At 43.2% G+C, this 27475-nt stretch overlaps 1 protein-coding gene across 1 annotated transcript in view; it reads left to right on the top strand.

The window, feature by feature from the left end:
* LOC124722284 (voltage-dependent calcium channel gamma-7 subunit-like) overlaps positions 1–27475 on the top strand; it is a 183629-nt gene that overhangs the window by 78787 nt on the left and 77367 nt on the right. The gene's annotated exons all lie outside the window — the stretch shown is intronic.

Raw genomic sequence — 27475 nt, 5'->3', positions numbered from 1 at the left:
AATATTTAAAACTACTTCTTTCCTCCTTTCTTTAGCTTTTGTGCTAGCAACTCTGTGTTATTACCACATAACAAACATTTCAATAAGTAGTCGTGATGTCATTTTTATTACACAGAGTTTTCATCGTGATTGACAAACAGGAAGAAGCAGGATGTAATAACACTACTTTTTAGAAAGCACGTCTGGTTGAATGCAAGTACATATGCAAGGCTGGAATACTCTTCGAGAGAAGGGAAGCAACTGTCCACTTCAAAACCCTCATGCAGTAAATGAAATAAACTTGTTTTCCAAGTAGGGGACAGTTTAACTTCCAACATTTAACGAGTACATTTGTGGTAAGGTTCCTTTACAGCTTTTGGATACATTAATAATAGTTAAATTTACACGCATCACAGTTACAGTCAACTCAGCGTTTATGTGTCTGGAGATCACATACATAATATGAATCCAGTTCTCAAAATTTTCAACGTACACAGACCTTTTCTGCATTTGAACTAGTATATTATTCTTGCCCACCAGAAAGAGGGACTGCTTACTTTTCGGTTTCGAACCGACAGGTTCATAATAAGCCGACTGTTTACGTTTAAATTTATATATAAGTTATTTAGTACAAGTGATGTTAACTAACTGTCGTTGTGGAGAATGTTCCTTAGCGTGTTGATGCCCTACAACAAAAAGTGATGTAACGGAAAGTAATGCTTAAGTATAATTGGACCTAGCACCTAATTAAAACAGCTAAAACAAGTCCCTAAGATAAGAACTGAGTCACTTTTGTGTTAGTTACATCGAAAAGCCTGCGTCTGTTTATAACACAGCTGACTGCTTTTGAAGAAGTTCATATTTCGCCGAATAATGACCTTACTGTTCAGTGAAATATGATCTTCTAGTTTACTATCCAGAATAATTTTCAGTTGACACGTTTCTGAAACGATGTCAGAATCCAGAGAATTTCTCTAAAAGATGGATGTTTAATGAACCACATTGTCTTACGGATCATCCCACAACAATAACACATGCACACATAAAATAATAGGAACGGTAAAAATCTTTGTTCTTCGTATCACGCGTCAAGAGCGTAAACATTATAGGTACGTTCGACGAGGAATTTACAGTGATAGACAAAAACGTCTGGAAATCTGTAATGACTGTAACGTAGTGTATGTCAATGTGCGCAATCCTTCTCTGACAAAAATGTAACGTAAAGCATTATCTAGTATTAAACGACGAGATTTCTCCTCAATAAAAACGTATTGTGAATCTGTAATGTCGTTTTAATAAAGATTCCCCAAATCTATGTACAGGATGTCCCTACTATATCTTCGCTGTTTAGATCAACTGTAGAACACATATTTATCACAAGGCAAGTTGTTGTTTCTTCTTATTTTTTGTTATTTGTCGATTTTTTAGGTTTCATCTGCTTGATTTAACGACTAGTTTCAAGCTAACTTTATATCATTTATTTGATTGTAGTGTAAGAAAGTTTACTTAAAACTTACGATTTTCACATTTCTTCCAAAAATAAAACATCAGACTAGGGGTGCCTCTTAACTTTCAAGTTTGCTTTTTTCCCCATGCTGCTCCAGTTTGCTATCTTTGCACAAAAAATGAATTGCTCGTTATTTCGGATTCGCAGGAAAAGGGGAAGAGATGCCTTCTCATACGAAAAGTCGCAGAATGATATAAAATAGTTTTACCTTTTATTTCAAAAAATATCGTTCGGACGTAACTTTATTATCTTCCATTTAATAATTAATACAATACTACTGCATTGACTTTAATAATATAACCTATAAACCTGCTTTTTCCTAAGAGTGTGAGGCGGATATGATGAGAAAACTACATTTTATTTAAAAAAATTATTCTTCAACTAAGTGTCTCTTTTTAACCTTAAGCGGATACTCGGACACAACCGGAAGTATATCTAGCTTTTGTTCCTCGTTTTTCTTTTTTTAAATTTATTTATTACTGTGTTCCATGGAACTGATGCCTATCTCAATCGGATAACTGGATGTAGAGCATTGACATCTTCGTTTACACGTCATTGTCTGTGAAGAATCCGTCTTAAGGAAATTGTCGCTCAAATAAAATTGTTTGAATATAATCTTATTTTATTAGAAACGAGCAGTTCAGTTCCCAGAGTCATTATTTTTGGGACTCGACCGATTCGGACTTCAGTCTTTATGTATCTTTGTCTGTTGGTTCTGCTTCACGATTCAGTGTAACGACTTTCAATTTTTGATACAAAAGATTAAGGTGACAGGATAATGTACAGGTTTATAAATGATAGAGCCCAGCAATCAGTCGCCCTTTTTTTGCAGGTTTTATTACGCAAATCCAGATTTTGGCTAGTGCCTAGCCATTATCAATACTAAAAATACAAGAAGTGCATGGTCAGGTGATACAATAAAAATTTACAGCTCAGGGCATAACCTATATGGCTTACATATTAGATTACATACCACTATTTTTTAAACTCGATACATGTTAGTCCCCCGTTGTTCGGGCGTCAGTCACAGTTCTTTGAATACTTCTGTATAAAGAAGGTAGGATGTGTGGAGAACACATCGATTGGTTGTATGGCGCCCTCTTTATGAACTACGTATATAACATTTAAAGGAAATTAAAAAGCTTCAAATTTGCATGGGAATGACATAAAGTAAAACATAAGTACAATTCTTTACATTGCTGCCCGATTTATTTCATATTTTCCAGTAAACATAGAAAATTTAGAAAATTTTCGGGTTGACTCCTTGTGAGTCAGTTGTTTTATTCTTTAAACTCATATGTAACATCGGATGAATAAAACCTTTTTTTAATTTTATTTATAAGACACAAAGAGGCAGGCACATGCTATATGCAACTATTAGAATTGGTCTGATTTAAATGTTTTTATCTTTGTAATATTTTTTTCTTTATTTAAAAATCATGATGGGTATGTTGTTTCTCTTATTTTAGTGAATAGTGGCGCCAGATGTCAGCCAGATGGATGGTTGGTGTGACTTGGCATTCCGTTGCAGATGTAGAGAGTACTAGTCTGTGTGTCACTTCAAACAGATTTTACTTATAAGTACAATAAAACCAATAACAATGTACATGCTTCTAAAAATGAGTACAAGGATAGAAGCTATCTTTAGAAAGTACAATGTAACAGTGTCTTTTGGAACCAAAAATAGCTTAGGATGTATTTTGCAACACTTTGTAGATGCAAAGAACATATTTCACGCTTCTGGAGTCTATAAGATTGATTGCCCAGACTATAAGGCCTTTTTTATTGGCCAAACAGGAAGGAGGTTGGAAATTAGGATTGGGGAACATGTCGCGTTGGGCAGAAAACATACCACAGAGAAATTGCGTACGGCTGCTCATTTACCTACAACGAAACATAAGGCGCCGACTTTGACATCTAATGTGAAGTTTCTGCTTAGATGCGAGAAGAACTAGAGATTTGCTGCCATCACAAGAATGCCACCAACAACATGATTAATGATCAAGCCGTCATGAAGAACCTGTTGTTAGGAAACAGTGTAAGGTTTCACCCAGGGGGAACGGAGTAGCCCCTTTTTTTATCTGTATTGTTATTTTTCACCTCATACAAAGGTGGGCTGGCAGCGGATAGATCTACTCCGCTCTTCAGCCACAAGCATTACAATAAAAGAGACAAGGAAGACAGAAAAGTAACAGATTGGTATTTAAAAAACAGTAGATACAAAAATTAAAAAAAACACGAAGCCGTTCACACTCGACGAAAAAACACGAAAAACTATCGGCACTGCACACAAACACTGATGACTTAGACGGTAAAAGTCAACGAAGGAGCGTGGCGGCGAAAAACACTAAATCACAAACACGATGGCACACACACGAGAAACTGATGGCGATGATCTCCGGTGTGCGAATGTCCACTTAACGTGTGCGAGTCCGGGGACCTGCCAAGAGGGGAAGAAGGTGGTGGAGGAGGGAGAGGAGAGAGCAAAGATGCCAATAGCAGGGGAGATGGTGGGAGGAATGAAGGTATGGGGGTAGGGGAAGCCCAAGGGAGGAGGGGGAAAAAGGGAAGAGGGAGGGAAGGGGGAGAGAAGGGAGAGAGGGTGCCCATAGGAACAAACACAGGAAGTGGGAGGGGAGTAACAAAGTTGGTAGGAGGGGTAGATGGAGGGGAGGAGGGCATCATCAGAGAGGGGGAGCTGGCAGAAGCCACCTTGGGAGAGGGTAAGGAGAGTGGAGAGATGGAGAGCAGGTGGGATGTGGAAATACAGGTGCGGCAGTGGGTGGGGGCGGGAGAGGATGGGAGAGACAAGCAGGTGAGGAGGATCGAGTTTACGGGAGGTGTAGAGCATCCGTATCCGTTTGAGGAAAAGGAGGCGGTGGGGGAACGGAATAAGGTCGTACAGGATCCGCGTGGCGGAGGGGAGACGGATGCGATAGGCGAGGCAAAGAGCATGGCGTTCAAGGATCTGAAGGGATTTGTGAAAGGGAGGAGGAGCGGAGATCCAGGCGGGGTGGGCGTAGCAGAGGATAGGGCAGATGAGGGATTTATAGGTGTGGAGGATGGTGGAGGGGTCCAGATCCCATGTACGGCCAGAAAGGAGCTTGAGGAGATGGGGTCGGAAGTGTGCCTTGGCTTGGATTGTCCGGAGGTGGGGGGTCCAGGAGAGGCGATGGTCAAGGATGACGCCAAGATACTTAAGGGTGGGGGTGAGGGCGATGGGACGGCCATAGACGGTGACATAGAAGTAGAGGAGGCGGAAGCAAGGGGTGGTTTTGCCTACAATGATCGCCTGGGTTTTGGAAGGATTGACCTTAAGCAACCACTGGTTGCACCAAGTGGTGAATCGGTCAAGATGGGACTGGAGAAGGTGTTGGGAGCGCTGCAGGGTGAGGGCGAGAGCAAGGAAGGCGGTGTCATCGGAGTACTGGAGAAGGTGGATGGGGGGGGTGAAGGTGGCGGCATGTCCGCCATATACAAAAGGTACAGAGGATGGGAGAGGACGGAACCTTGGGGCACACCGGCGGAGGGGAAGAAGGTGTAGGAATCCGTGTTATGAATGGTGACGTAGGAAGGACATTGGGAAAGAAAGGACCCGATCAGATGGATGTAGTTAATAGGAAGGGCGAAGGTTTGGAGCTTGAAGAGGAGACCGGAATGCCACAAACAGTCATAGGCGCGTTCGAGGTCGAGGGAGAGGAAGATAGCGGAGCGACGGGAATTAAGCTGTTCGGAGAGGAGATGAGTGAGGTGAAGGAGAAGGTCATCGGTAGAGAGGGACGGCCGAAAGCCACACTGGGTAACGGGAAGGAGGCAGTGCTGGCGGAGATGCTGGTGGATGCTTCGGGTAAGGATGGAATTCCAGGACCTTGCTGAAGACCGAGGTAAGGCTGATGGGACGGTAGGAGGAGACAGCGGACGGTGGTTTGTCGGGTTTAAGGACAGCAATGCAATGAATTTTACATATGTTTTATTTCATGTAATTCCTGTGCAAATTTGAAGCTTTTTACTTTCCTTCAAACGTTATATACGTAGTTCGTATAGAGGGCGCCATACAACCAATCGATGTGTTCTCCACACAGCCTACCCTCTTTATACAGAAGTATTCAAAGATCTGTGACTGACGCCCGAACAACAGGGAACTAACATGCATCGAGTTTGAAAAATAGTGGTATGCAATCTAATATATAATTCAATAAATTGGAGAAACCATTGTCAGCCCTGCCAGTACAGCCAAGCGTATTATATACTGGTTTAAACAGAAAAAAACGTACGAAAGCGTGTCACGAAGAGGTCGCCCTGCAGTTCTATCAGAGGCGGGAAAGCGAAAGCTACTTAAAGCAGTCAAGAAAAATTCAAAGCTAAGCGCTCTAAAACTTGCTACTACAGTTCAGATGCATACACGAAAGTATGTTTTAGCACAAACTGTAATAAATGTGCTTTAGAAGGTACGTAAGGAGACTGAACAGCCCGGAGAAAACCATGTATCAGTAAAATCAACAGAAGGAAGGGAGTTGCATTTTCAAGAGAACATAAATCCAGTGGGTTTGATTTCTGGGAGAAGGTTATACTTACAGACGGAAGTCGATTTAAGCACAGTGTAAAATTACAGTGCAAATAACTGAATTTATTGTGAAGCACGTGCTAAGGAGAATGCAAGAGATCATAAACAGGAAAGGGGGACCAACTAAGAACTAATTATAACGGTAATACGTCGTTCAGTTGTTGAAAAATTGCAATGTAAGGGACAGAAAGTGTGTAATAAACAAGCGTCATAGAAACAAGTTGCTTGCACTAGCGATTGACTTTTAGAGACGACGTTGTGGCATTTCCTTGACGGACAGAGTACCAAATACCAACATAAGAGAGGCTCTGAGTGTCGACAAATAAATAATGGACACCACAGAGTTGAAACGTGTAAAATGGTATGGACATCTGGAAAAGATGGACGATAGCCGATGGCCAGAGAAGGTCTGGCAGTTGTTCCACAGCGAAAAGATGAAACCGCGGGCGACCTAGGAGGAGTTGGAGTCGAGACGTCAGGGACGTGATAGATATGAGAGGGCTTCAGGGAGACTGGCATGCTCTGAAGAAGTGGAAATCGGGAAGCGAGAAGCCACGTTAGCAGTAGAATACTCAGAAGATGATGATGACGGTGACGATGATGATGATGGTGATGGTGAAAAATATGAACACTTATAATAAAATTGACGTTAGGTGGGAGGGGGGGGGGTCACAACCCCCATGACCACTCCTTTCATCCCCCTTCCCCCACCCGAAACTGGATTCGAATCTGGCTCGGATTGGGAAAGGATGGGACAGGGCCTCAATAGGCGACTTTTCTAAAGCAACCATCGCGGCAGCCACTCTGCAGTTCTTTCCGAAATCGGCTTAAAACCTGTATCTGTGTTGTAAGATGTAAATCTCAGACACACCCCGCAAATATCAGTCTGGTAATATTTTCCTTGGTTAAAATGGCTCTGAGCACTATGCGACTTAACTTCTGAGGTCATCAGTCGCCTAGAACTTAGAACTAATTAAACCTAACTAACCTAAGGACATCACACACATCCATGCCCGACGCAGGATTCGAACCTGCGACCGTAGCGGTCGCTCGGTTCCAGACTGTAGCGCCTAGAACAGCACGGCCACTCCGGCCGGCAATACCATTCCTTCCCAGCAAATCACGATGGTGACTGCAAACGTGTGCTGACGTAACATTCGAGCCGCCTATGATATCCTCCGCCAGCACTTTGCAAGGAAAGCTTACCTACCGGCAATGGGTGCCGACGGATTATAATTTGGGTGTTACGCGTGGCGCCGTTCTGTCAGCTATCCCGTGGAGCTCGGCGACTATTTCTACATCTACATCTACATCCATACTCCGCAAGCCACCTGACGGTGTGTGGCAGAGGGTACCTTGAGTGCCTCTATCGGTTCTCCCTTCTATTCCAGTCTCGTATTATTTGTGGAAAGAAGGATTGTCGGTATGCCTCTGTGTGGGCTCTAATCTCTCTGATTTTATCCTCGTGGTCTCTTCGCGAGATATACGTAGGAGGGAGCAATATACTGCTTCACTCCTCGGTGAAGGTATGTTCTCGAAACTTCAACAAAAGCCCATACCGAGCTACCGAGCGTCTGTCCTGCAGAGTCTTCCACTGGAGTTTATCTATCATCTCCGTAACGCTTTCGCGATTACTAAATGATCCTGTAACGAAACGCGCTGCTCTCCGTTGGATCTTCTCTATCTCTTCTATCAACCCTATCTGGTACGGATCCCACACTGCTGAGCAGTATTCAAGCAATGGACGAACAAGCGTACTGTAACCTACTTCCTTTGTTTTCGGATTGCATTTCCTTAGGATTCATCCAATGAATCTCAGTCTGGCATCTGCTTTACCAACGATCAACTTTATATGATCACTCCATTTTAAATCACTCCTAATGCGTACTCCTAGATAATTTATGGAATTAACTGCTTCCAGTTGCTGACCTGCTAATTGTAGCTAAATGATAAGGGATCTATCTTTCTGTGTATTCGCAGCACATTACACTTGTCTACATTGAGATTCAATTGCCATTCCCTGCACCATGCGTCAATTCGCTGCAAATCCTCCTGCATTTCAGTACAATTTTCCAATGTTACAACCTGTCTATATACCACAGCATCATCCGCAAAAAGCCTCAGTGAACTTCCGATGTCATCCACAAGGTCATTTATATATATTGTGAATAGCAACGGTCCTACGACACTCCCCTGCGGCACACCTGAAATCACTCTTACTTCGGAAGACTTCTCTCCATTGAGAATGACATTCTGCGTTCTGTTATCTAGGAACCCTTCAATCCAACCACACAATTCGTCTGATAGTCCATATGCTCTTACTTTGTTCATTAAATGTCTGTGGGGAACTGTATCGAACGCCTCTACCTGTGAACCCGTGTCTATGGCCCTCTGAGTCTCGTGGACGAATATCGCGAGCTGGGTTTCACATGACCGTCTTTTTCGAAACCCATGCTGATTCCTACAGAGTAGATTTCTAGGCTCTAGAAATGTCTTTATACTCGAACATAATACGTGTTCCAAAATTTCCGAAATGTCCAAAATAATAGCACAGCTGTGGTGCCGAGCTGCACAAATCAAAATTCTTCGTGTGAAAACCGCCCAAGCAAATGTAAAAATAGCGAGCATCAGTCGCTCTGGCTCCTGAGACCTGACATCAACAGAGAAAGTCGCCAGCCAGGGTCGGTAGTCCCCCCACGTCCTGCTACTGTGAACGGTTGGCCGCCTCACGGCCCGAAAGATCTCGCTCATCTCCTACGTGAACTGAACAGAATTGTGATATGCATGCATTCTGCCCCCGATTATGTGCACGCCAATACATAACACCCGATTACCTGCGTTGCGTAACAGTGTAATACGACAGTGAAATGACATTAATTTGCATGTATGGTAATTCAGATTTCAGAAATTAAAGGTTGGTTTAATGCCCCATAATAAGTGTGGGAAGAGGCCAGAAAGTCTGTCATACTGCATTACTCCGCCGCTCACACTACGAGGTGCATTCAAGTTCTAAGGTCCCCGATTTTTTTCTCTCCGGACTGGAAAGAGATAGAAACATGCGCATTGTTTTAAAATGAGGCCGCGTTCATTGTCCATACGTCCCAGAGATGGCAGCACCGTACGGCAGATGGAATTTTACTGCCAGCGGCGAGAATGAGAACTGTTTTAAATACTTAAAATGGCGACGTTTTCCTTACTTGAACAGCGTGCAATCATTCGTTTTCTGAATTTGCGTGGTGTGAAACCAATTGAAATTCATCGACAGTTGAAGGAGACATGTGCTGATGGAGTTATGGATGTGTCGAAAGTGCGTTCGTGGGTGCGACAGTTTAATGAAGGCAGAACATCATGTGACAACAAACCGAAACAACCTCGGGCTCGCACAAGCCGGTCTGACGACATGATCGAGAAAGTGGAGAGAATTGTTTTGGGGGATCGCCGAATGACTGTTGAACAGATCGCCTCCAGAGTTGGCATTTCTGTGGGTTCTGTGCACACAATCCTGCATGACGACCTGAAAATGCGAAAAGTGTCATCCAGGTGGATGCCACGAATGCTGACGGATGACCACATGGCTGCCCGTGTGGCATGTTGCCAAGCAATGTTGTCGCGCAACGACAGCATGAATGGGACTTTATTTTCGCCAGTTGTGACAATGGATGAGACGTGGATGCCATTTTTCAATCCGGAAACAAAGCGCCAGTCAGCTCAATGGAAGCACACAGATTCACCGCCACCAAAAAAATTTCGGGTAACCGCCAGTGCTGAAGAAATGATGGTGTCCATGTTCTGGGACAGCGAGGGCGTAATCCTTACCCATTGCGTTCCAAAGGGTACTACGGTAACAGGTGCATCCTACGAAAATGTTTTGAAGAACAAATTCCTTCCTGCACTGCAACAAAAACGTCCGGGAAGGGCTGCGAGTGTGCTGTGTCACCAAGACAACGCACCCGCATATCGAGCTAACGTTACGCAACAGTTTCTTCGTGATAACAACTTTGAAGTGATTCGTCATGCTCCCTACTCACCTGACCTGGCTCCTAGTGACTTTTGGCTTTTTCCAACAATGAAAGACACTCTCCGTGGCCGCACATTCACCAACCGTGCTGCTATTGCCTCAGAGATTTTCCAGTGGTCAAGACAGACTCCTAAAGAAGCCTTCGCCGCTGCCATGGAATCATGGTGTCAGCGTTGTGAAAAATGTGTACGTGTGCAGGGCGATTACGTCGAGAAGTAACGCTAGTTTCATCGATTTTGGGTGAGTAGTTAATTAGAAAAAAAATCGGAGGCCTTAGAACTTGAATGCACCTCGTAGATTTCTTTTTGTATCGTGTGTGAGTGTGTATCTCACACTTCAAAAACGAGGATAGTGTGGCACAATACCAACAAAAAATCACACCTAACTCGAGCGTTTCACAGCATTCCAAAAGGAACCAAAGGTTTCAATGGAGTAACAGAGGTTAAGAATTACCAACCTTGTATACATTCATCACAACAAAAACAGATAACATGGAGGCATCCTCTGGGGCACCAAACCTACTCTCTGTTTACCTCACACAATCAGAGAACTGAACACCAGGCTGCTACCCAAGATATTTGAAGAGAATGTGCCAGATTGGACCAAGGTCATTACAATTAATGTGTACAAATAACAAACTACAATAATCAAAATGTCTATATGTATCATTAAGAAAACACCACAGACATCTGCAAAGAAAAAGTATGGAGACCAACTAATGAAAGTACCACACACAAACATGTGTCCCAGGACAACAAAAGTTTAGTGCATAATCTATTAAAGTTGACCTAATGTCCAATCATGTTCATGCATTTAAAAAACACGTGTAGAGCAAGAGTCAAATCCTATCATCCACATCACAAAAGTAGGGCTATGTAAGATAATAAAATGCATAATTGACGAAAGCAACGTAGTTCTTAGTGAACAGAGGATAACGTACATAGAGTTTTGCTATTTGGGGAGCAAAATAACTGATGGTCGAAGTAGAGAGGATATAAAATTTAGACTGGCAATGCCAAGGAAAGCGTTTCTGAAGAAGAAAAATTTGTTAACATCGAGTATAGATTTAAATGTCAGGAAGTCGTTTCTGAAAGTATTTGTATGGAGTGTAGCCATGTACGGAAGTGAAACATGGACGATAAATAGTTTGGAAAAGAAGAGAATAGAAGCTTTCGTGATGAGGTGCTACAGAAGAATGCTGAAGATTAGATGGCTAGAGCACATAACTAATGAGGACGTATTGAGTAGAATTGGGGAGAAGAGGAGTTTGTAGCACAACTTGACTAGAAGAAGGAATCGGTTGGTAGGACATGTTCTGAGGCATCGAGGGATCACCAATTCAGTACTGGAGGGCAGCGTGGAGGGTAAAAATCTTAGAGGGAGACCAAGAGATGAATACACTAAGCAGATTCAGAAGGGTGTAGGCTGCAGTAGGTACTGGGAGATGAAGAAGGTTGCACAGGATAGAGTACCATGGAGAGCTGCATCAAACCAGGCTCAGGACTGAAGACCACAACAACAACAACAACAACAACAACAACCAATCAAACAGCGATAATGACTGTAATGTAAAGAAAGTTCCACGTGCACACCTCAACACAAAACATTTATCACACGCAGTGCCTAGAATGTAGCGTGGTTTGCCCAAGTAAAAGGTGGGTGGAATCATGTTGAGCGTGTGGCGAGAGAGGGAGAGATGATTGCAAATGGTGCGGTCACATGCACCACGACCGCTGGAGAGCATTTGGGGCAATGCAGCTGTCAACTGCACAGACTCTCGTCATTCGTCCATTGGATAGCTCTTTGATGGCGAGGTATTGCAGAACAAGTTGCCCACTACTGCTGCACCACACGAAGCCTTGTGCGTTCCCCGTGTGGTACACTATTAGCCTATTAGTCATGTGAAAGAGTTGGGTAGCGTGGCGTACTTTGGCCGACTCTACTGCATGATACATGATTTGGACTGGACATCATTAAAAGAAAGGCGTTATTCATTGCGACGGAATCTTCTCACCAAATTCCAATAACCAACTTTCTCCTCCCAATGCGAAAATATTTTTTTGATACCGACCTACGTAGGGGGAAACGATCACCACTATAAAATAAGGGAAATCAGAGCTCGTAAGGAAAGATGTAGATGTTCGTTCTTTCCGCGCGCCATACGAGAGTGGAATAATAGAGAATTGTGAAGGTGGTTCGATGAACCCTCTGCCAGGCACTTAAATGTGATTTGCAGAGTATCCATCTAGATATAGAAGCTCATTACCTCAGTTCAGTCCTCTCCCATGAGCCAGATGCCAGTTCCAGGCCAGTGTCAACAGGCGGGCGTGGTTCGTTGACTGCTACAGGCTGCCTACCCCCGCGCGTGTCGCGTCAGCCCCTTCTTACCTGCCTCCCCTGGGGAGATCAGCAGCCTCGAATCAGTGGAGCGTGCCAGGCCCACTTGGCGGACTGTGGCTCTACCGTGTCTGGCGCGACCTGTGTCTGTGAACAGTCCCACGCCCATATCCACTACACCTTCTCGCCTACAGCGAATGTAGCGGCCGGGGATTATGCCACCCTGATCTCTCGGGGAATGTCTCCGTCCTCGCTCCGCGCATAAGCCAGCTGCTCAGCTATTCTCTCCGTCCAGATCACATCTCTGTCGACCGCTCGCGTACCGTGCCGCGCTTCGTCGCTTCTCGAGCCCCATTGTGGAATTACTGTACAACACTGCGTAGTCCACAACTCTTAAAAATATATGCAAGTGAATGAAAGTACTGTGGACATGAGTATTTCTCACTCTTTTAGATGCAAAAAGGAACACCCTAACATTAGACAATGATAATCTAATTTCTATACTCACAGATAACTAACAATGAACAAGATAGGCAGCTTTATCCTATGGTTTGCCATAAATAGTATATCAATTACTAACTTGCGCAAGTAAAGGACGTAGAAGTGAATGGATGGGTGACTTCCTTCTAGGACTAACTTTAAGTAGTATTTATCATTAACGAAATCGGGCATTCCATGCTACCCGTCACCACGTATTTCTAAAACTACTCGTATGATCTACCAGGAATAAAAAATCGATATGCAGGTAATTAAATTAAACATGCTTTTGTAATAATCCTCGTATAACTTCAGTTATATGTATTGGTTCTACTATTGTGAGCAGTTCGCCTCCTCCCAGCCCAAAAAATTCCCGCTCATCTCCTTCGTAAAATAAACAGAATTGCGATATGCATGCATCCTACTCCCAGTCATGTACATCCCGATACATAGCATCAGAGTACCAACTTTGCACGACTATGTAATACGGTAGCGAAATGACATTAATTTGCACGTATGCAAATACGTATTTCAGAAATGCAAGATAGGCTGGTTTTATGCCCTTAATAAATGTATGAAGTCCGCCCCTGGTAGCTGAGTGGTCAGCGCGATGGAATGTCATACCTAACGGCACACGTTCGATTCCCGGATGGGTCGGAGATTTTCTCCGCTCAGGGACTGGGTGTTGTGTTGTCCGTATCATCATCCTTTCAACCCCATTAACACGCAAGTCGCCGAAGTGGCGTCAACTCGAAAGACTTGCACCAGGCGAACGGTCTACCCGACGGGAGGTCCTAGCCACACGGCATTTCCATTTAGTGTGTGAAGAGGACAGAGGGACTGCTATCTTGCAACTGAATGTTTCCTTCATAAGAGCATTCCCAGGACAAAGAGAAAATAGAAAAGTAAATACAATTGGAGATATAGGGACACTACAGGCTTAAAGCGGCACCACAAAGTATTGTTACACATACTATTATATAAGTGTATACATTACAAACAAATAAAGGTGGTGCCAAGACAATGTTATATTTATTTAAATGTACAGTAGTAAACACAAGATTCTTCTAGCATAATTGGTTTTTCACAACAAAAATATTAGTTTACAAAATGAAATCTGTTGCTCTACTCATCAAAAAGTTTTGGTACGGCTACTTAAAAAATAGGTCAGTCTCTCCCTAATTCGTGTAACTCAAATTCTAGACCGAGAGAGGTGACACAGTGGTTAGCACACTGGACTCGCATTCGGAGGACGACGGTTTAATCCCGGAGCATAATATAATAACCACTCCCGAATTCTTAGAGCCGTATGTTTAGAGTCGTTGTCTTGTTTAAAGTAAAAGACGGCGTCAAGACCCACTTTCTGTGGACTGCTACATAAGTGGCCTCGCAACACATCGATATATTTCTGATGATCCAAGACACCTTCAATGATTGCCAAGTCACCGGCCCCAGAAGCTGCCATGCATCTCCAAAACATTATGCTTCCTCCCCCATGTTATACTGTAGGTTGGATATGTTGTAATTGGAGCTCTGTATTTGGTTTGCGCCTTACTTTTCCCTTTCCATCAGACCGAAACAAGTTAAACTTGGATTTGTTAGAAATAGCAGAGTTTCCCAAAATTCAGTCGATTTATTGTCATAATGTTTGTCCAACTGCAAGCGTTTTCTTCGGTTAACTCCCGAAATAAATGATTTCTTTCTGGAACATCTGCTTTGAATATCAGCTGCGTTCAAAACATTCCTAATAGTTTGAGCAGTGACCCGTTTGTTGAACGTCGACTGCACTTTTAATGGCCTCTTTTTGTGCAAGACGAAATATCCTTCGACGCTCCCTACATTTAAGCCCTCCTGGACGTCGGCATCTGAGTTTATTGTGTGTTGTACCAGTCTCTTCAAACTTCTTTATGATTACCCGCACTGTTGTATAATTAACATGAAGTCCTTCACATATGTGTTGTCTGTTCTTTCGGACATGTCCGATAGAACATACATCTTATATACATAATTGCCGGCCGGTGTGGCCGAGCAGTTCTAGTCGCTGCAGTCTGGAACCGCGCGACCGCTACGGTCGCAGGTTCGAATCCTGCCTCGGGCATGGATGTGTGTGATGTCCTTAGGTTAGTTAGGTTTAAGTAGTTCTAAGTTCTAGGGGACTGATGACCTCAGATGTTAAGTCCCATAGTGCTCAGAGCCATTTGAACCATTTTATACATAATTAAGACGAGGATGATCTCTTCAGTGCGGAAGCAAACCAGGCTGGAACTCTTACGAGAATCGGCGAAATGCAGCGAGTTATGAGGATAGTTGGCAAGGGGCACTACAACTACAGTGTGTGCTTAAGTTGAGAATTTGCTTCTGACCGGAGGTGGAGGTGTGCTATGGTAGCCCGTGCAGGTGCGATGAGAACTGTATCCAAATGGCTAGCCGGCACGGTAGCTCAGCGTGTTCGGTCTTGGAGCTTCGTGCTCTGTGTGAAAAAAAAACTGAGTAGAGGAATCAACGATGGACTTGAACGGATGTGATGTGGCTTCCACCAAACACCCAAGCCAAACGCAACTAATAATAACGAACAGACTGAAAAAGAAAAAAAAAATTGTCAGAGCATCTGTCTAGTAAACTGGAGACCCGGGTTCGAATCTCGGTCCGGCACAAATTTTCAACTTTCCCCATTTATTTAAGTCAATGGTCACTCGCAGCCAATGTCTGTAACTGTTTTGTGTCTTAATAAAGATCTTTGCCAATCTCACAGTAACTTCTAACCTGCGAATGCAATAAAACTGCCTTCTTTCGGAACGACACGGAATGCCGCTTCCCCTACGGACTCATCGTGACTAGTGAATGTCCCTTATAATGGCCGTCGGGCAAGCGACTGAACTGTTTATCTACTCCAATCGCACAAATCTTGCACGTGCGGCTCTGTGTGTCAAGCACAATAACAAACGTCGTACAGTGTTCCAAAACTTTTTCAATATGAGAAAAACCCACATTCAATTAATTACACGTGTTTCTGTTGTGTTGGAACAATATTTTAATATACAAATTATTTCCTATACTGAATTAGAGTTAATGGTATACAATAATGTTTCTAGTATTTATACATTTTTTATTACATGCGAAAAGGCGTCCGTGCCAGTAATTATTGTTGCCACTGTGCGTAAATGAAGGCGATGTTGTAAAAGCTCCAGTCGAAATGAGGCAGAAGTGTCAGAACTTGATTCTGTTCAAAAATGGCTCTGAGCGCTATGGGACTTATATCTGAGGTCATCAGTCCCCTAGAACTTAGAACTACTTAAACGTAACTAACCTAAGGACAGCACACACATCCATGCCCGAGGCAGGATTCGAACCTGCAACCGTAGCGACTAGATTCTGTGTTAAACCTATTTAATAAATTCCATTTTTCGAAATGAGGCAGAATTGTCAGAACTTGATTCTATTCAAAAATGGCTCTGAGCACCATGGGACTTATATCTGAGGTCATCAGTCCCCTAGAACTTAGAACTACTCAAATCTAACTAACCTAAGGACAGCACACACATCCATGCCCGAGGCAGGATTCGAACCTGCGACCGTAGTGACTTGATTCTGTGTTAAGCCTACTTAATAAATTCCATTTTTCTTCTCTTCGTCTGCATTTTTCTTGTATATTTTAAGCCTTTATGAATATGATGGCATTAAAGGCTTTTAACTGGTTCCAAGTAGTAGTTCACTGGAAGAACATCGAACCTCATAGTCACCAATTCAACACAGTCCTCGAAGTGCGCCACACTGTTCCACTTTGGATGGACCGCTAGTGAAAGTATCAGTCGGGCAGCGGGAAGACGGGAAGAGTCGGGACTGTCGAAGTAAACAGGCTGTGGTGAGTGCTGCGCCGGATGCAAGATCAATAACGGCGCGTTGCAGGGAATGCGCCGGGCTGCGGCTGCGGGTTCTTGCACGGATTCCCCACGCCGCTGTCAGCCCGACCGCCCCACCGCCGAGTCAACAAGTTCTTTGGTCGCAGTCTCTGTTAACACCTAACTGCGCTCCTTCTCGCTCTTCTGCCAGAACGACCACAAAGTTGAATACTAATGCGACTTAATAGTTACCAAACTTTAACTTGACCGTGCACGAAGTCTGACGGAAACATGGCAGACTCGGTTGCACAAAAGGGGACATTTTCACTGCATCCCGCTTAGATTAGTTCGTACGGAAGCTTCCAAAAGTTCATTCTACTGGCGACAATAAATGTCTCACATGTGCTACAGAAGCCTCTCTATGGCCCGATACACACGAGCGAGTAACAAATGCGCGTGCTCGCATCGAGTTCGCAGCATCAGAAATCGTTCAGTACACAGACGACGACACCGCAGCGATGAACGAGCAGCAGTATACTAAACTGGAAGGCAACCGCTGTGAACATAGGCAAGAGAAAGCAGGCAGTATGGCTGTTATACAAGAAAGCAGTGATTACAGTGAACCGGCCGAAATAACAAAACGTATTTTGAACTTTTATCATGGTATAAAGATTCCCACTTTTAGATGGAAAGACTCTCGCCCGAAAGCGAAACGTTTGTTGGTTAGGACTGTCTCAGGTTCTGATTGGTCACATTGGAGCAAAACCGTTACCAATAGAACAGAAACACAAATTGTTAAAGAGTGATACTTGTCTATATTAATATTTAAAAACAGTTGAAAAATGTTCTTTATTAACTCAATAACGACGCATTTCGTCCGGAGAGGGCATCATCAAGTTATCTGTCCATGCTCACATTGATCATTGTCAAAGATTTCTCGTTTTCTTCTTAGAGGATATAGCTTTCTTCTTTCTCTGCAAAGTTATGTAGTGCGAGAACTACTCCAACGGGATACGATACATCATCGCCATTAATATGGTGAGCATTTCTTTTTATTCCAGTATTTACAAAAAAATAAGCCCAGAACAAGATGTGGATGAAAACTGGCAGCAGCCATTGCAGTAGTATATTTCATCCACATCTAGTTCTGGGCTTACAGACTGCAATAAAAGGAAATACTCCGTATATTATGGGCAACGATGTATTGTATTCTGTTGGAGGAGTTATCGCACTACATAACTTTGCAGAGAAAGAACAAATCTATATCCGCGTGGAAGAGAACGGGAAATCATTGACAATGATTCATGTGAGAATGGACAGATAACCTGATGATGCACTATCCAGGCGAAAGGCGTCATTCTTGCCCATTGGGAAATCTATGACCGTTTTTTAAATATCAGCAATCATAAGCTTGCTGTACCAACACGCCAAGGTGAAATGGAATAATTTTTGCCTACATATTTCTCTCCTGATCCAGTTTCGCAGCAATAACCTCACAAAACTTTTCACACTTTTGAAACCACGCGGTTCTCTTCTTAATATAATCATGGCACTCCTTGCGAGATTTGTCCCATATTTCGTGGTATGTTGACCTTTTAGATAAGTGTTCCAAATGCAAACCGACTGTATCCATGGCAGGCTGATGTGAGTTGTCATTAGGGTTGCAAACACATGTGCATTGCTCAATCCTGCCGTGACTATTGTTACTTTATCTCCACTATGTGTGTCGTGAAAACCCGATAAATTGTGACCGGATATGCTCAACGCTTCAGAAATGGTATCATTCTGAATATTTCGTGTAAGTCACTAAGTAGAAAAAGCGCGTAATTGCAAACTAAAATGTAACGGTCGTGAATCAGCAGTTCAAATGTGTATCGAAGTTGTGACAGAATCACTCCTCAGTGAATCAAAGAACTCCAAAAATTACGTTAAGATACTTGAAGATTCGTTAAGGTATGTTAATCAGTTTTCTGTGGAGTCAACAAGTGATGAGACGTCAGAGTTCATTGGGTGCAAAAGGCTTTACTTCCTACGCCGAAACTGATGAACTATCATGTGCTGCAGAGTAAAAGATACGAACTTTTGACCTCAGGTTCAAAAATGGCTCTGACCACTATGGGAATTAACATCTGAGGTCATCAGTCCCCTAGAACTTAGAACTACTTAAACCTAACTAACCTAAGGACAGCACACACATCCATGCCCGAGGCAGGCTTCGAACCTGCGACCGTAGCGGAGGCGCGATTCCAGACTGAAGCTCCTAGAACCGCTCGGTCACACCGGCCGGCTTTAACCTCAGGTATTCACCATTTCAAAGCGTACTAAGAACGGAATAACAGCGGTGGAGATAAATAATAAACTGAGGAGCTACGAACCAGAAACTGTGGTATCTGTATATATTCCGTAAGTAATGACAGAGGAATCACAAGAATTTTACGAAATGGTCAGCGTGTAAACGACACTAGTTTCGTCAAACCAAGTGCACCTTATGACGCACCTCCTATGCTATTGTTAAATAATTTTACGATTACAATTCACGTCGACATTGCTCAAAAACATTTACTGTATAATTGGCAATGTATATTCAAGCCCAAGGAAGGTGACATTAAAAAATAGAAAAATGTTCACTTATAGGTTGACAATTATTTAACTACATGAAAAAATATAAATTAGTCACACACTACGGCGTGCATACACTTTATTCAACATGTGAACGTCACCAACAGATATTCGGATTTAGGTCATGATATGTTCTATATGCCTGTCATCATTGGCGTTGATGTGGCGCAAACTAATTAGCGAAATTCTGCATGACCTGCTGAAGTGTGGGAACATCGATGCTGTCGATGACACCCTGAATGGCTGTTTCCAGTTCAGGAATGGTTTTGGGGTTATTGCTGTACACCTTATATTTAATATAGCCCCACAAAAAGAAGTCGCGTGTGTTCAGATCCGCCGGCCGGAGTGGCCGAGCGGTTCTAGGCGCTACAGTCTGGAGCCGAGCGACCGCTACGGTCGCAGGTTCGAATCCTGCCTCGGGCATGGATGTGTGTGATGTCCTTAGGTTAGTTAGGTTTAACTAATTCTAAGTTCTAGGCGACTGATGACCTCAGAAGTTAAGTCGCATAGTGCTCAGAGCCATTTTTTTTTTTTTTGATCAGATCCGGAAAATATGGTGGCCAATCGAGGCCCATGCCAGTGGCCTCTGGGTACTCCAGAGACAGGGTCACTTTGTATAATGGGGATGAAATCATCTTCCAAAACCTTCACGTTCCGTTCGATAGTCACCGTGCCATCAAGCAATATCGCACCGATTTTTGCGTGACTGGACATTGCACACCACACAGTATCTTCATCCGTTGAGGATTAAGAGACTTTCGATTACCTAATGCGGATTTTCAGTCCCCCAAATGCACCAAGTTTGCGTATTGACGAACCCATGCAAATAAAAGTGGTCTTGGTCACTAAACCAAAACATATTCACATACTAATTCCCACTGTGCCCAGCAGCCTACCGTGCAATACGAACGTCCTAACGCAAACCGTTCAGAAGTTATGACGATTTTATTTCATATAGGTTAATAATTGTCGCCCTGTGGCTTAAGGTGGCATCAGTATCCAGAAACAATGAAACGTTGCGTAAAATCATATATGAGATCCAATATGTCAAATGAAACGCCATGGAAAAAATAGTTCTTCTGTTTCAAAGTGCCAGCCGGGGTGGCCGAGCGGTTCTAGGCGCAACAGTCTGAAACCGCGCAACCGCTACAGTCGCAGGTTCGAATCCTGCCTCGGGCATGGATGTGTGTGATGTCCTTAGTTTAGTTAGGTTTAAGTAGTTCTAAGTTCTAGTGGACTGATGACCTTGGAAGTTAAGTCCAATAGTGCTAAGAGCCCTTTGAACCATTTTGTTTCAAAGTGTGATTTATTCATCATTCCACATAACATTTCAAACGTACTTTCAAAATGTCACAGGTAAATATCGGAACATAAAACTTAGAGCACATCACACATTCCAAAGTGTCTCTCTATATGTTAACTCAAGCCACGTCAAAAACAGTATATGCGAGTCTTACCTAAGACTGCCTCAACTGACGCAAAACAGACGTAATGTAATTTACGTATTTTGTTTTCGATGGCTCAAAATATTGCTAAAGTGACCTCCTTTTTTAAATTGTGAATTAGATCTAGTGTACTGAATGTCTGAAGATATGTATTTAAGTCAAGATTTTTAGTATCAATAGCTGATAACAAAGGTTACAAAATTTACAGATATTAAATAGTAAAATGGGAAACTTCCTGTCATGTTGCAATATCGATTACACATGGACAGTAAATAAATAAAAATATAAACAGGGACATGTTTTTAAAACCATAAAAATCAGTAATCATTCTCAAATGTGGGTTACATAATTTACAAATTATAATGTGTTAAAATTGGGACAACATTCAGACGGTATCGTAGCTTTCTGTAAACAAGCAAAAGATCCGACACAACTGGATTCATTATAACCTATGTGCGACATCGTTAAGAACTGCTCCAGCAAAGAACGGTGCCGAGATCGCTAAGGAGCTGTGATTGGTGAGCACAAATCTCTAGACGCATGCTCTCTGTGAGTTCGTACTTTCACTACCGCCGTTCGCGTGGTTCCATTGTTTCACACGTACTGCTAAAACGTGTGAGGAAATGACGCTGAGAGCTAACGACAATATATCGCCCGTGTACATCGACCCTAAGAATTCAGTATTCGTCAGTGCCGTACAGTCATCTTTTTTCACTTTAAATGACACCATTTTCCCTTTTTGGCAGTAACTTTTTTCATTCTGCTACTGGAGTTTCGGCTTGTGTACCATTGCCAACCATAAGACTCGACGTTACATTACGGCATAGAGACAGGTTAAAATAACAAAGGCATTGCAGTGGTGTATCACACTTGACTATATTACCGTCAGCGGTGACAGCCCTACTAGGACGTTCCTATTTTTAACTTAGTTATATGCCATAATATGACGTCCAGCCTTGAGGTTAAGAATGGCACATAAACTGAAATTTCAATAGAACAATAAAAACAGTTACAGCCAAAGATGAAAAATGGTTTCTTTTACTATGGACCCACGTCATCAAAAGTTAATTTTATCGCTTTGTTACCAAGATAGATTGCTATTAGGTTGAAATTAATTATTTCAGAAAACATGAATAAATGAACTGCTGGCTACTTCAATTTTTATTTAATTACGGTCTGGTTCTCCGCAAGCTGGTCATCTCTAAACTTATGAGAAACTCCATCTCAGTACTGGTGAGAACCTCTTCTCATAGGGCTTCATGCAACAAGGGGAAAGCTAACGTAGGTACGTATACTATCTGATCAAAAGTATTCGGACACGTTTTAGTGGTCATTTTGCCCGCCGTAGCCCTCAGTACTTCACAACACCACAACAGGCAACAGCAGTCCACCCGCCCCACCGTCGCCCCACACCGAACTCATGGTTATTGTAGACGAATGTAGCCCCAAATGTTTGCGTGGTAGAGTAATTATGGTGTACGCGTACGTGGAGACAGTGTTTGTGCAGCAATCGCCGACATAGTGTAACTGAAGCGGAATAAGGGGAACCAGCCCGCATGCGCTGAGGCAGATGGAAAACCGCCTTAAAAACTGTGGTGTCACCGCCAGACACCACACTTGCTAGGTGGTATCTTAAATCGGCCGCGGTCCATTTAGTACATGTCGGACCCGCGTGTCGCCACTGTGTGATCGCAGACCGAGCGCCACCACAAGGCAGGTCTCGAGATACGATAGAGCACTCGCCCCAGTTGTACGGACGACATTGCTAGCGACAATACGGACGAAGCCTTCCTCTCATTTGCCGAGAGACAGTTAGAATAGCCTTCTGCTAAGTCCATGGCTACGACCTAGCAAGGCGCCATTAGCCTTACCTAGTTTGAGAGTTATCGTATAAATGTCTCAAGAAGAACGTTGTAAACCAACAAAGAATAAAGTTAAGTATATTCCAAAGCTACGTATTTTCTTGATAGCAGTCATAACGTATCCTGTTCCAGACTTGACGCCAGTCGGCGTGTGTGTACGCGTGCCTTTCGGCTCCCTTCTCAGTGTGGCGTAACTGGCTTGTTACGCCACAACAAAAACCATCCACAGGCTGGCCAGCAGACTGGACCTCGACACTAATCTGCCGGGCGGAATCGTGCCGGGAACCTGCACGCCTTCCCGCTCGGGAAGCAGCGCGTTACACCGCGCGCCTAGCCGGGCGGGCTTAGTGGACACTACTATGGAGTGTCCCACTCTCCCTCGTTCGCCTTTATGACGGCTTAAACTCTGCTTAGCACAGTCTCGATTAGGTGTCTGGATGTCTGTGAACGGTTGGTAGCCTATTCTTTCTCAGGAGCCGAAACCAGACATGGTAGTGACATACGCTTGGGACTGGAGTGAAGTCAGTGTTTTAATCCACCCTATAGGTGTTCCATTAGGTTCTGATCGGGACTTGAAGGACGCCAGGCAATTTCAGGAACGTTATTGTTCACAAACGATTGCCTCACAGATGCTGGTTTATGATCGGGTGCATTCTCATACTGATACAAGTTCATATCCGTCCGCATTTAGCATTCCCTTAAGCACAATAAATGGATGACAACACCACAACCACGAAAATCACCCAAATACCGTAACACGACCACCTCTGTTCTTCACTGTTTGCACTACACATGATGGCAGATAACGTTCTCCTGGCATTCGCCAATCTCAAACCCTTCCATTGGATTGACACTGGATATAGCGTGATTCATCACTCTAAATCACTTGTTTCAAATCGTCCAGTCCGTCCAGTGGCGTCACTCTTTACACCAAATCAGCCGTCGTTTACAGAAATGTATGGCTTATGAGGAGGTGCGAGACCACTGTGCCCCATTTCTTTTAACTACCTACGCACAGTCATTGTGCTAGTTAGCCTGCTGGTACCACTTTGGAACTCAGTAGTGATTCCTTCATGCTGATTTCATGCGATTTTTTAAAACCACCCTCCGCAGTGCTCGATGGTCCCTGTCTATCAGTACATGAGGTCTGCCTGGTCTTTGTTTAATTGCGATTGTTCCTTCGCGTTTCCACTTTATAATCGCATCACCAATAGTCGACTTGAGCAGCCTTAGAAGGGTTTAATCGTCCCTGATGGAACTGTTGCTCATTTGGCATCCATTAATTAGTCCACATTCAAAGTCACTGAGCTCTCCTGACCGACCTATGGGGTGCGACAATAAAGTAATGAGACTGATGTGAAAAAAATGTTGCTTACCGTTTTAGTCAAGTTTAGTGTTGTCTCCTTCAAAGCATTTCACTTCTGATTGCACACACTTTTTCCAGCGCTTCTGCCGTTGATGGTAACCTTTCTGGAACTCATCTTGTGTAATATCCTCCAAGACCCTCGTCACAGCTTTTTGGACATCTTGTGTTGTTTGAAAATGGTGTCCCTTGACCGCCATTTTGACTCTTGGAAATAGAAAAAAACTCGCATGGGGCGATATCTGGTGAATAAGGTGGCTGTGGTAGTACTGAAATTTGTTTTGAGGTTAAAAATGGCTGTACTGACAGAGCAGTATGGTATGGCGCATTATCGTGATGCAGAATCCAATTATTAGCAATGTTGGCATGGACACGAAGAACTCTTTTACGAAGTCTTTCTAAAATTTGTATGTAGTAATACTGGTTAATTGTTTGTCCAGAAGGATTCCCTTGGAATCAAAAAAGCACACAAGCATGCATGGTCGCCCCACTGCGGTCTTCATTTTCAACATTCGTTCTGCCTTCACTAAACATTTTATGCCAACGAAAAACTTGAGCTCTTGACATAACCTCCTCTCCAAAAGCATTCTGAAGCTTACCGTAAGTTGTCGTCGCGTTTTCACTCAATTTAACGCAAAAAGAAATGGCATACCGTTCCGCAATATTGTTCGGTTCCATTTCCATGACGAGAGACACAAACACGTATTAACTTATTACAGCAAAACTCACAACTGAGCAGTTGCACCGATGTGCCGCTTGGACTAGAAGCAGCTTATAGACCAAGGTCAAAGATATTGTGCCTACACAAACCTGCAGGGTTGCCACATCTTCCAAAGAAAATGAGTCTCATTACTTTATTGTAGCACCTCGTATTATGCTGATACTGCTTTTCTATTGACAGCACAATACTCCCCGCTTCACTTTATAGCTGGCATGTCTGCACTTCTTCGTGATCTCTAGTGGTCAATTCTGTGGTACTTAGGGATATCCGGATACTTTTAATAAGCCAATATACACTGACAGTTACTGCTGTGTGGAGCTATAAACGGAAACAGTCGAAGAATGGTATTCGTCACTGGCAAAGAAGGCTTTTCGCCTTCAGATCTCTTCCCATTAGCATCCGTTGTGTTACGTAACTTGTAGGAACATGAAACGTATTGATCTTGACGCACTAACAGCCGATTGCTCAGAAATCTTATAGCATCAAATAATCAGAGAACCTACAATCGATGGCAAAATTAACGACCTTGATGATAAATTCACTGCCCTTTATGACAAACATGCACCTGTACGCACAATCCGTGTAAGAAAATCTCCTGCTCCATGCCTGACAACTGAATTACGTCAAATGATGAATAATAGGGATGCTGCCCACAGGCGTTTCAAGGCAGATCCGAAACCCGAGCGTTTCGAGGAGTATAGAAAGCTACAGAACAGAGTGAAACAATGCATTCGTAATGCTAAAATCAGGCACGCTCACTCCCTTGTATGCAGCGATCTGACGCCCACGACTCTGTGGAAGAATCTCCGTAGCTTGGGGGTCGGAAAGGCAAAATCAGAAACTGCTTTTCATGTCTCAGCTAACGAATTAAATGAATTCTTCTCTGCACCTCTGAATACCCACACGACTGATAATTACCGTCCAGAAGAATCCCCTAACTGGATAACAAACCACGATACCTTCCATCTAAAACACATGACAATAAATACGGCAAGAAAAGAAATAATGAGAATCTCTTCTGATGCGATACACAGTGACAGTATCAGTATAACCGTGATTAAAAATGTTGCTGGTGTCTTAGTACCTGTCTTAACTGACATATTTAACTTTTCCCTCGTGAACGGAATATGCCGCACTGCATGGAAAAGAAGCATCATGCGACCCATCCCTAAGATTGAAAACCCTCAAGTGTCTAGTGATTACCGACAAATTAGCATACTGCCTGCTGTTTCCAAAGCACTTAAATATATTGTTCATGATCAAATCACTGAATACCTGAATGCACTCAACCTATATGACAAACTTCAATCCGGTTTCCGTAAACACCACAGCACAAACACGGCTCTAATTAAAATAACTGATGACCTGAAATATGCCATCGATAGCCGAAAGGTAACAATATTGACCCTACTAGACTTCAGCAAGGCTTTTGACACTGTTAACTTCGACATATTGCTCAGAAAAATGCGATGGCTGCAGTGAGGTGGTTTGAAAGCTATTTAAAAGACAGACAGCAATGTGTTGTCTGTGTAAATGAAAACTCTTCCTGGAAACATGTCTCCTCTAGAGTGCCACAAGGATCAGTCTTAGGACCACTTATGTTTTCCTTATATGTCAATGATATTTCCTCGGTTCTGTCCCCCTGTAAATGTCATTTCTATGCCGACGACCTCCAGCTTTACCTAAGCGTCAGACCTGAAGATATAAACACTGCAATCGCTCAGATAAATGATGATCTGTCTTCAGTGGTGACATGGGCGAAAAACCTGGGGCGTAAACTAAACGGAAAAAAGACACAAGTAATCTTAATAGCTCATCAGAAATTAATAAGTTCAGATTTCCGCGATCGGTTGGTCTCTATTCTTCTCGACGGTATTCTAATACCACACCAGAAAACAGTTGAGAACTTGGGAGTAACTTTTGATGAGCATCTCAACTGGGCAGAGAATACAGTCGCAGTGTGACGGGAGACGTCCGTTTACCTCTATGATCTCAAAAAGTTTCGGAACATATTTCCACACGACTTGAAACGCCAGCTCGTGCGAGCACTCGTTCTACTGAACCTCCACTATTGTGATGTAATTTAGCAAGGCATGAGTAGTGAAAACAAAAGACGGTTAGAACTAATAATGAATGCCTGTGTGCATTACACCTGCAACATTCGCCGATATGATCATGTTAGTGCTTCATACTCCCAGCTAGGGTGGCTGCGGCCAGAAAAATTGCATGACTACCACACTCTGTGTCTACTTCACCGGCTCCTTGTCACGCAAGCACCCCAGTATCTTGCTTCAGAGATTAAACACCTTTCATGTCATCATAATCGAAACACGAGGTCACTGTTATTTGGCATCCTAACTGTGCCCACTCACAAAACAAAAACATTTGCAAACTCCTTCTCTGTTGCCGCTGTTCGCCTCTGGAACAAACCGCCCCTTACCTTGCGCAAAATTCAGTCCCCTTCTACTTTTAACAAGAAGTTGAAGCATCCTGATAACGCTTTCCACAAAATTAATGTACAAGTCCAATCCTCCCCTCTGTCAAATAGCAAAGCTAGTGTCTCCTATCTTGCTCCTTTCTCTTCTTCCTTTTCACCTGTCTCCATCAGCCACACAATCTTCTTTTCCTTTATATTTCGTTAACTGTGTTTCATCATATCCCTATTCTTCTCCACCCTCCACCATCAGTTTCCCTTATACCCCCTGCTGCTAGTACTCCTATCTAAAATGTGTCTCTATCATAAT

Source organism: Schistocerca piceifrons, chromosome X (genome assembly GCF_021461385.2).
Source record: "Schistocerca piceifrons isolate TAMUIC-IGC-003096 chromosome X, iqSchPice1.1, whole genome shotgun sequence".
Lineage (NCBI taxonomy): Eukaryota > Metazoa > Arthropoda > Insecta > Orthoptera > Acrididae > Schistocerca > Schistocerca piceifrons.
Note: the sequence above shows the minus strand (reverse complement) of the source record. Positions and strands in the feature narration are given on the sequence as shown.